This window comes from Oncorhynchus nerka, linkage group LG4, assembly GCF_034236695.1.
Source record: "Oncorhynchus nerka isolate Pitt River linkage group LG4, Oner_Uvic_2.0, whole genome shotgun sequence".
Classification (NCBI taxonomy): domain Eukaryota; kingdom Metazoa; phylum Chordata; class Actinopteri; order Salmoniformes; family Salmonidae; genus Oncorhynchus; species Oncorhynchus nerka.
Genome location: NC_088399.1, coordinates 55,656,694 through 55,666,837, shown reverse-complemented (window position 1 = coordinate 55,666,837; position 10,144 = coordinate 55,656,694).

Here is a 10,144-nt window from a genome sequence, read left to right as displayed (position 1 = left end):
TATTCCAGTCTGTGCTAGTAAAACAATCCTGTAGCGTAGCATCCACGTCACCGCCTCCGTATTGAGCGAGTCACTGGTACTTCCTGCTTTAGTTTTTGCTTGTAAGCGGGAATCAGGAGGATAGAATGATGGTCAGATTTTCCAAATAGAGGGCGAGGGAGAGCTTTGTAATGAGTCTCTGTGTGTGGAGTAAAGGTGGTCTAGAGGTTATTTTCCTCTGGTTGCACATGTGACATAGAGGTAGAAATGAGGTAAAAACAGATTTATGTTTGCCTGCATTAAAGTCCCCGGCCACTAGGCGCACCACTTTTGGATGAGCATTTTCTTGGTTGCTTATGGCCTTATACAGCTCGTTGAATGGGATTTTAGTGCCAGCATCTGTTTGTGGTGGTAAATAGACAGCTACGAAAAATGTAGATGAAAACTCTTGGTAGATAGTGTGGTCTACAGCTTATCATGAGGTACTCTACCTCAGGCGAGCAATACCTTGAGACTTCCTTAATATTAGACATTGTGCACTTGCTGTTATTGACAAAGACACACCACAACCCCTCGTCTTACCGGACTTGGCAGTTCTGTCCTGTCAATGCACGGAAAACCCAGCCAACTGTATATTATCCGTGTCGTCGTTCAGCCACAACTTGGTGAAACATAAGATATTACAGTTTTTAATGTCCCGTTGGTAGGATAGTCTCAAACGGTGCTCATTCAGTTTATTCTCCAGTGATTGCACGTTGGCCAATAGAACGGAGGGTAGAGGCGGGTTACCCACTCTCCGATTAATTCTCACAAGGCACCCCAATCTCCTCCCCTTGTCCCTCCATCTTTTCTTCACGTAAATGACAGGATTTGGGCCTGGTCTCGGGGAAACAGTATATGCTTTGTGTCGGACTCATTTATAGAAAAAATATTTGTCCAGTTTGGAGGTGAGTAATCGCTGTTCTGATATTCAGAAGCTCTTTTCAGTCATAAGAGACAGTAGCAGCAACATTATATACAAAATAAGTTACAAACAATGCGAAAAAAGACAAATAGCACAGTTGGTTAGGAGCCCGTAAAATGGCAGCCTGGTCTCCGGTGCCATCCAGATTGCGGATTTAAAAGAAACATGAGTTGTTGGCATACAATGACACATTTGTTTTTAAGCTCTGGATTTCTAGCTCCTTGATATTAATGTTTGATCTGATTTTAATGGATAACATTTCGTATGCCGATAGTGGACAACCTTTTTTTATTCTTCTTGACAGTTTAATACTTTCTGGAAAGTAGCCGTTATTTACTATCTTACACCTGGGATTACTATACATAACTTTAACCCATTTGTATAAAATATTCTCCAAAATTAAAATAGTCCAGGCATACTTGTCCTATTTGTCCAGATAATTACAGTATGGCGCCTTCAAATGGGGGAACTCAGTGCATAAAGTGCTTTAATTTCTAAACAGTAAAAGTGTATGAAAATACCCTCAAATAGGTGACATGCTGTGTACTGTATTTGATCTCAAACCCAAAATGGAGTATAGAGAGCTAAATTAAAAAATGTAGCTTCACTGTCCAAATAAATACGTAGGGGAGTGTATGTCTCTTGCAGAATAGAAGGGGATTTAGCCAAATTGAATTTAAAATTTCTATTACACATTCTACCTGTCTATCCCAAGTTTTTTTTGTCCGATCTTAAAACCTGGTCCATGTTTGAAACATGTTTTTGTCTGTGGTGACCGAATTAAGCTCAAAAGCTTTGGAGGGGGAATAGCTCAAATAGGTTTGGAAACCTCTGCCATACTGTGACAGTGGTATACAACAGCAGTGCAATTTGACTTGTCGCCACTAGATGACAGAGAAGCTCTAGAAGAGATAGTCAATTAGACTCTAAATAGTTGATTGGTAGCTGATTTAAGACTAGTTAACTTAGGTTGCCGAGTGCCCTGTATAATGGGTTCATTATGTGACAAAACTAGATCTTCAGCTAAAGATGGGAAGTACATGGCTCCATTCCAAAAGGCATCTGTTCCCTATATAGTGTCTTGCTGTTGACCGAGACCCATAGCTAAAACAATGTAAGAAATAGGGGGGCATTTGGGATGCAAATGTTTCTTTGAAACAAAAAGTATCTCATGAAGAGACCTGGAACCAACGTATTGCTGCTGAGCACTATGACTGTGGGATTGAAAATAACACATTTGGAGAGTTAATGGCTTTTACCCCAAAAGTACTTAGTGTGGGTAGGTTTAGCTGATGACATGAAACCGTAATAGAACTTAGTTCTCTTGACAACATGTATATAGTTTTCATATTCCGTTTCTGCTTTTTCTGTAAATGACCTTGAGCAAATGGAGGCATTAGGGTAAAAACCTAACATGATTGACTATTTTTGTATTTGTTTAGCAGTAGACTAGTCTACACCCACTGGAGACTGTAGGTTCCACCCACTAACTGTTTGGGGACACATCATTGATGGTCACCCCTTGACAATGTTGTTCGGTAAAGCAAAGAGGAAGTTTCAAAAAACAAAGATTTATGCTAGACCCAAGGTAAACTAACCCCTCAGAGACACTAGGATACAGTGTCTAGTGAAAGTCTACACCCCCCCCTTTGCACAGTTCACATTCTGCTGCCTTAAATTTAAATTCAAAAATGCAATTTAAAGTGAGAAGACTGCAAAACTCTCAGAATGGATTAATTCCGTTTGTTACATGAAACCCTGATAGACCTTGCTGTGACAATTAATTCTACAATGGCACAGGAAGATGGTTTTATAATCTGACTGTTCTTTTGTATTCCATTTCAGCTTTTTCTGTGAATGACCTTGAGCAAACGGAGAGTCACCACTTTTAAACATTCAAGAATTTCCCTGCAAACGGTATAGGCTACTTTCTTAGAATACCGCAGAATACAGTCTTTGAGAGTGCATGAAAGTAGTGTACAGGGGACATCTTCCTGTCAACTGTCTTTCTGCCACATACTGTATGCCTGGGGAAGACACTGATGGTTCCAACAGGCGCTACATGTTACCAAGGAGGCATGTACTGCCAGCCTGCCCATACTAGTCCCTCTAAATGGTCCTCACTGCATTAGCAGCTAAGAGATGTCCAATTTATTTCATTATCTTCTCCCTGTGTTTTAATACGTCCATTTATTTCCTTTTACACTGCAGCTCCAAAACCCTCCATGGGTGTGTTACTGGTGTTGGAGGAAATGCAGCAATAGCAGGGGTCCAAATCAAAACAGCAATAGATGTGAGATGTGATTACATGACAAGACATAAGGCATTTTACTCTAACGCTTACTCACAAGCTTTTTTCAATCTTATTTGTCAACAGGTGACAAAAATAATTTAAAAGGTCCACTGCGATTGGAATTAGATATATTCAATCTTATCTAGCCTATTCTATTCGTCAGGCTAGATAAAGGACAACTCAGAGGATGTGTGCATATGGGTTGCTATAGTGTACAGTAGTTCCATCTGATTTGATGTCCGATAGGAACAGTAGATGGAACAGATTTGAATTCATTCAGAGTTGTCTAGGCTAGATCACACAATATGCAGGTTAATTCAATCCAGTCTCTAACCCCCAAATGAATAAGAATTTACCTATACTACTTAAATAAACCCATGCAAATTTACAGCCCAGGGAAAAATCTTCTGATACCACAGCTATTAATGCTGTTTATGTTGCACAGACAAGGGCTTTGAACAGGACATGGAACATTAGTGAATGCAGATTAGAACTCCAGGTGCACTGAAACAGCTCGTCACTCCTGCTCCCGCTCTCCTCCCTGGCGCTCAAGGGCACCAGGCTCCCCAGCGATTATTGGACTCAACTGGACTCTATCATCTCTGTCATTACCTTCCCTATATACAGTTGAAGTCGAAAGTTTACATCCACTAACGTTGGAGACATTAAAACTCAATTTTCAACCACTCCACAAATGTCTTGTTAACAGACTATAGGTTTGGCAAGTCGGTTAGGAAGTCTACTTTGTGCATGACAAGTAATTTTTCCAACAATTGTTTACAGACAGATTATTTCACTGTATCACAATTCCAGTGGGTCAGAAGTTTACATTCACTAAGTTGACTGTGCCTTTAAACTGCTTGGAAAATTCCCAAAAAATCATGTCATGGCTTTAGAAGCTTCTGATAGGCTATTTGACATCACTTGAGTGGATTGAAGGTGTCCCTGTGGATATATTTCTAACCTACCTTCGAACTCAATGCCTCTTTGCTTGACATCATGGGAAAATCAGCCAAGACCTCAGAAAAAATATTGTTGACCTCCACAAGTCTGGTTCATCCTTGCGAGCAATTTCCAAATGCCTGAAGGTACCATGTTCATCTGTACAAACAGTAGTACACAAGTATAAACACCATGGGATCCGCCATACCGCTCAGAAAGGAGATGCGTTCTGTCTCCTAGAGATGAACGTATTTTGGTGCGAAAAGTGCAAATCAATCCCAGAACAGCAGCAAAGGACCCTGTGAAGATGCTGGAGGGAACAGGTACAAAAGTATCTATATCCACAGTAAAACGAGCTCTATATCGACATAACCTGAAAGGCTACTCAGCAAGGAAGAAGCCACTGCTCAAAAATCACCATAAAAAACAGACTACGGTTTGCAACTGCACATGGGGGCAAAGATTGCAGTTTTTGGAGAAATGTTCTCTGGTCTGATGAAACACAAATAGAACTGTTTGGCCATAATGACCATCGTTATGTTTGGAGGAAAAAGGGGGAGGCTTGCAAGCCGAAGAACACCATCCCAACCGTGAAGCACGAGGGTGGCAGCATCATGTTATGGGTGTGCTTTGCTGCAGGAGGGACTGGTGCACTTCACAAAATGAGAAAAGTATGTGAATATATTGAAGCAACATCTCAAGCTTGGTCGCAAATGGGTCTTCCAAATGGACAATGACCCCAAGGATATTTCCAAAGTTGTGGCTTAAGGACAACAAAGTCAAGGTATTGGAGTGGCCATCACAACACCCTGAGCTCAATCCCATAGAAAATGTGTGGGCAGAACTGAAAAAGCATGTGCGAGCAAGGAGGCCTACAAACCTGACTCAGTTACACCAGCTCTGTCAGGAGGAATGGGCCAAAATGCACCCAACTTATTGTGGGAAGCTTGTGGAAGTCTACCCGAAATGTTTGACCCAAATTCAACAATTTAAAGGCAATGCTACTAATTTAGTGTATGTTAACTTCTTACCCACTGGGAATGTGATGAAAGAAATAAAAGCTGAAATAAGTCATTCTCTCTACTATTATTCTGACATTTCACATTCTTAAAATAAACTTGTGATCCTAGCTGACCTAAGACAGGGAATTGTTACTAGGATTAAATGTCAGGAATTGTGAAAAACTGAGTTTCAATGTATTTGGCTAAGGTATATGTAAACATCTGACTTCAACTGTATATAACCTTGTTGATTTGATGATTAAATGTTGAAATGGTGCCAGAATAGCGGAGTCTGTGCTCCTGTTGTCTTTGTGCTGACTTGCGGTCCATCGTTCTAAATCAGTAGATGTTTAGTAAACTGTCGAACATGCTTGGCCACGGCTATATTGTAATTGTGCTAGCCCTAAATTAAATGAAACTGAATTGCAAAATTGAAAAACTAATAGAACAACAAAAAAACACTATAATAACCTTGGTCTTAACTCAACTCACTGTAAGCCTGAGGTAGAATGTGCTCTTCTGAATTCAAATTCATGGATTGGTCACAGACATGAAAGTGCCACTAGCTTACACTGGGTGGCGGTAATGAGATGAAAGTTGAAAAACTAAGCAAGTTCACAGAAGAGCTTCTTCCATTCCTATATGTGTCTGGAAACCTAGAGGGGAACTTTTTTTTTGTTTACAACAAAGGCTCTTTTTATTTGATGAAACGAGTCTAGTAGAGATTGCTTAAGGAGCTTTGTAGAAGTAAGTGAATAACCCTGTAACCTGGCCCCTTGTCTATACAAAATTGTGGGGGAGAGTGTTCTTTGTTGTGATGTCAAAAGTCTACCAGACTAAATGCTCTGTGGAGACAGCACTGTTATGTTCAGTAAGCTGCAAATGAGCTCTATAGTCAATTGCTTTGCTCTTGCATATATACCTCAGAGCAATTCATCTTTCAAAATTGGATTGAGAAATGATAGTGCTTTGCAGTTGATATGCCTCAATTCCATGCAGTGTTCTTCAATGCATCTGTTTCAACCAATCATCAAACCCTTGATTTACGGAATAAGGTGTTTTAGTACAAGGCTGGAACAACCCCCCACTTCTCAGACGGTTTAAACACACACCGTTGCAATGTCAGGGAAAGGTGATTGCATTATATTTGACATGTATAATGCAATGAGCAGGATGAATTCTAAGACAAATCATCCAAACCAAGCAATTGATCTCATTCCTGTGTTTGCATGCGCACTAAGTGCTTTGACTGTTGAGTCCGTGAATGCATGTTCTTTCAGGCTGCAGGATTCAGATCAACATGTTTGACTTACTAGGAACACATAGCCTCGAACACCTAACTAACCCTTGTTTCTTCAGCATACATCCATATGTAGAGAGAGAAGTTGCTAGTTGAGATGATGACTGACTCTTTCTGGTCTCTAACACACCAGCGGTCTAGTCTCAGCCTCAGAGAGTGGCAGGAGCTGGCTGCTGTCCCCATGGCAACAGGTTTTCGAACTCCAGGAGAGCTCCATCAGCATAACCGGATTTCCTGAGAAAACAGAGGGAGGGAGAGGGAGACTGAGGGAGAGAGGGAGGTGGAGAGAGAGAGAATAGGTTAGCGAAGTCCCACCAAGTTTCTGAAAGAGGTTTCTGAAAGAGGTTTCTGAGGTGCCCTGTTCGATGAAAAAACTCTAAGCCGTAAAACTTTTTTGCCACTTTTTTCGAGTGTGAGACAAAAGCACTTCTGACTTTTTAGCTTCCAACAGTTATATCACTGCATAAGTTAGTGCTAAGTGGATAAAAACAATTGGAGGGCAGTGCAATGCTAGGTGAACATGGTACATACTGAAAAAGCGTAAACATTGGTGCTCAATGTCCTCAAAATCTTCATTCCATTCATTAATGTATGGGCGTAACAATATAATTGCTCACATTGTTGAGCTTAAACTCTGCACTGTTCAGCACATTGTCAATGGGTGATTCATGTTTCCGGGACGTAAGCAAAGCTCTATACTTTCCCTTTTCCATTCACCGCTGAGCCTCAAGACTTCCGTGTATACCTAAGTCAATAATGGGTATCAGGGGATGAATGAGATCAGCCTTCAGAGTCTGACTCAGACTGTCTGCTTATTCACTGTAATGGCACTCAGTCCTGAGACGAAATAGGTAGACCAATTTTAAAAAACGCTGTGAGGTCATTCGCTCACTCATTGGACAAACTTGTTTCCTCAGGTTGACAACCGGCCTGTTAATTTGGGGTACAATTTTCACAATGGAGGTGGCGCGTCATTTAAAGCGGGGCTATTTCCGGCCCTGTTAGTTGTTGTGTGCTAGCCTGGGCCATCATAGTTTGGACAAGATTCCTCAGTCCTCGTGTAATGACTCCACCATGGTTCCACCATTGAGACGTATTTCCATCTGTGTGCACATGTAACAGTCGGTGCCTAAGGGTTATTTCTGGTACCCACCCACCCCAATCTGTAGGACAGAGAACCATGAATAATTCGCTCACACCCCATTGGGCGGATCCCGTTCAGACAGGAACTTCTTGGCAAGGGCATGAGTGAAAAAATAACCCCCATTTAGCTAAATGAACACTTAGCTACACCGACCAAAAATAGTTACGAAGGATACAATCACCAGTGTCTATTTCTTAGATGTGTATTTATATTCAAAAGTCACCCAAAATGGAATCTGCACCCAACACGGCAAAAGGGACCTGTTCCCGAAATCAACAATTGACAACTTTTGTGATTGCTTAAACCAAGAATGGTAGTAATGATAGAAAAATATACACGTGTTGACTCATAATACACAAAGAGGGGCTTATTCATATGGGGTATAATTGGTTTTGAAAGACTTAGAGCCATTTCGTTGTTATGTGTTGTCTGGCTTACACCTAACTCTCGAAGTCCTCTGGAATGGCTCTATTTGATGTTGCTGGCACATAATGTCTATAATGAAGGGGGCTGTGCTTTCACTGGTTGGCTGTCCTCTTTCTCACTCACCCACATGCACAGCCACATAGCCCCAAGCACCGCCTCCTTCCATTACAACGATCGGATTTTAAAATCCATGTCTCAACCCCCAAAGAAAAAAGTACTTTTAAGACAACCAATCAAGCCCGTATCTCAATTTCTTTTTTCTTTTTTTTAACCCATTTTTTTCCCCAATTTAATGGTATCCAATTGTCTAATCACTGCGACTCCCGTATGGACTCGGGAGAGGTGAAGGTCGAGAGCTGGTGCTTCCTCCGAAACACAACCCAGCCAAACCACACTGCTTCTTTACACAATGCCGGAAGCCATCTGTACCAATGTGTCGGAGGAAACACCGTACACCTGGCGACCGTGTCAGCGAGAATTGTGCCCGACCCGCCACAGTAGTCGCTAGAGCGCGATGGGACAAGAACAGTCCTGCCGGCCAAACCCGGACGACGCAGGGCCAATTGTGCACCGTCCCATGGGTCTTCCTGTCGCGGCCGGCTGTGACAGCGTCTGGACTCAAACCAGGATCTCTAGCAGGACAGCTACCACTGCAATGCAGTGCCTTAGACCACTGTGCCACTCGGGAGGCCCTGTAGCTCAATTTCTGAGTGAATATTGCAATAAGGAACTACCTCCTTTCCAGACCAGTGTGTCACAGCTCTCCCTGCACTGTGAGTCATGGTTGTTGAGTCAGCCAGGCTAATATTCCACCAACAGCCCATGTAAATTGACCATGGACTTGGTATTACATAATTGTACTCAAAAGCAACCTGGCACCAGTTTTACCCCTTGTTTTTTTTTTTTACTATTCATACAATGTTCGGTTCTCTATCATACAATACTAATGTGCAGTCCCTGTGTAGACTAACAGTGAAATGCTTAGTTATGGGTCCTTTTCAAGCAATGCAGAGTAAAAATATTGAATAACTATAGAAATAGTGACACGAGGAATAGATACAGTGAATAACGAATAACCATAATTAGTAAAAATAACATGGCTATATACAAGGGAGTATGAGTCCCGAGTGGATGTGCAGGGGTAACAGGTAATTGAGGTAGCTACAGTATGTACATATAGGTAGGGGTAAAGTGACTAGGCAAGAGGATAGATAATATACAGCTGTAGCAGCAGTGTATGTGGAGCAGAAGCAGCAGCACATGTGGTGTGTGTCAAATCAAATCAAATCAAATTTTATTTTTCACATACACATGGTTAGCAGATGTTAATGCAAGTGTAGCGAAATGCTTGTGCTTCTAGTTCCGACAATGCAGTAATAACCAACAAGTAATCTAACTAACAATTCCAAAACTACTGTCTTATACACACAAGTGTAAGGGGATAAAGAATATGTACATAAAGATACATGAATCAGTGATGGTACAGAGCGGCATAGGCAAGATACAGTAGATGGTATCGAGTACAGTATATCCATATGAGATGAGTATGTAAACAAAGTGGCATAGTTAAAGTGGCTAGTGATACATGTATTACATAGATGCAGTAGATTATATAGAGTACAGTATATACGTATACATATGAGATGAATAATGTAGGGTATGTAAACATTATATTAGGTAGCATTGTTTAAAGTGGCTAGTGATATATTTTACATCATTTCCCATCAATTCCCATTATTAAAGTGGCTGGAGTTGAGTCAGTGTGTTGGCAGCAGCCACTCAATGTTAGTGGTGGCTGTTTAACAGTCTGATGGCCTTGAGATAGAAGCTGTTTTTCAGTCTCTCGGTCCCAGCTTTGATGCACCTGTACTGACCTCGCCTTCTGGATGATAGCGGGGTGAACAGGCAGTGGCTCAGGTGGTTGTTGTCCTTGATGATCTTTATGGCCTTCCTGTAACATCGGGTGGTGTAGGTGTCCTGGAGGGCAGGTAGTTTGCCCCCGGTGATGCATTGTGCAGACCTCACTACCCTCTGGAGAGCCTTACGGTTGTGGGCGGAGCAGTTGCCGTACCAGGCGGTGATACAGCCTGCCAGG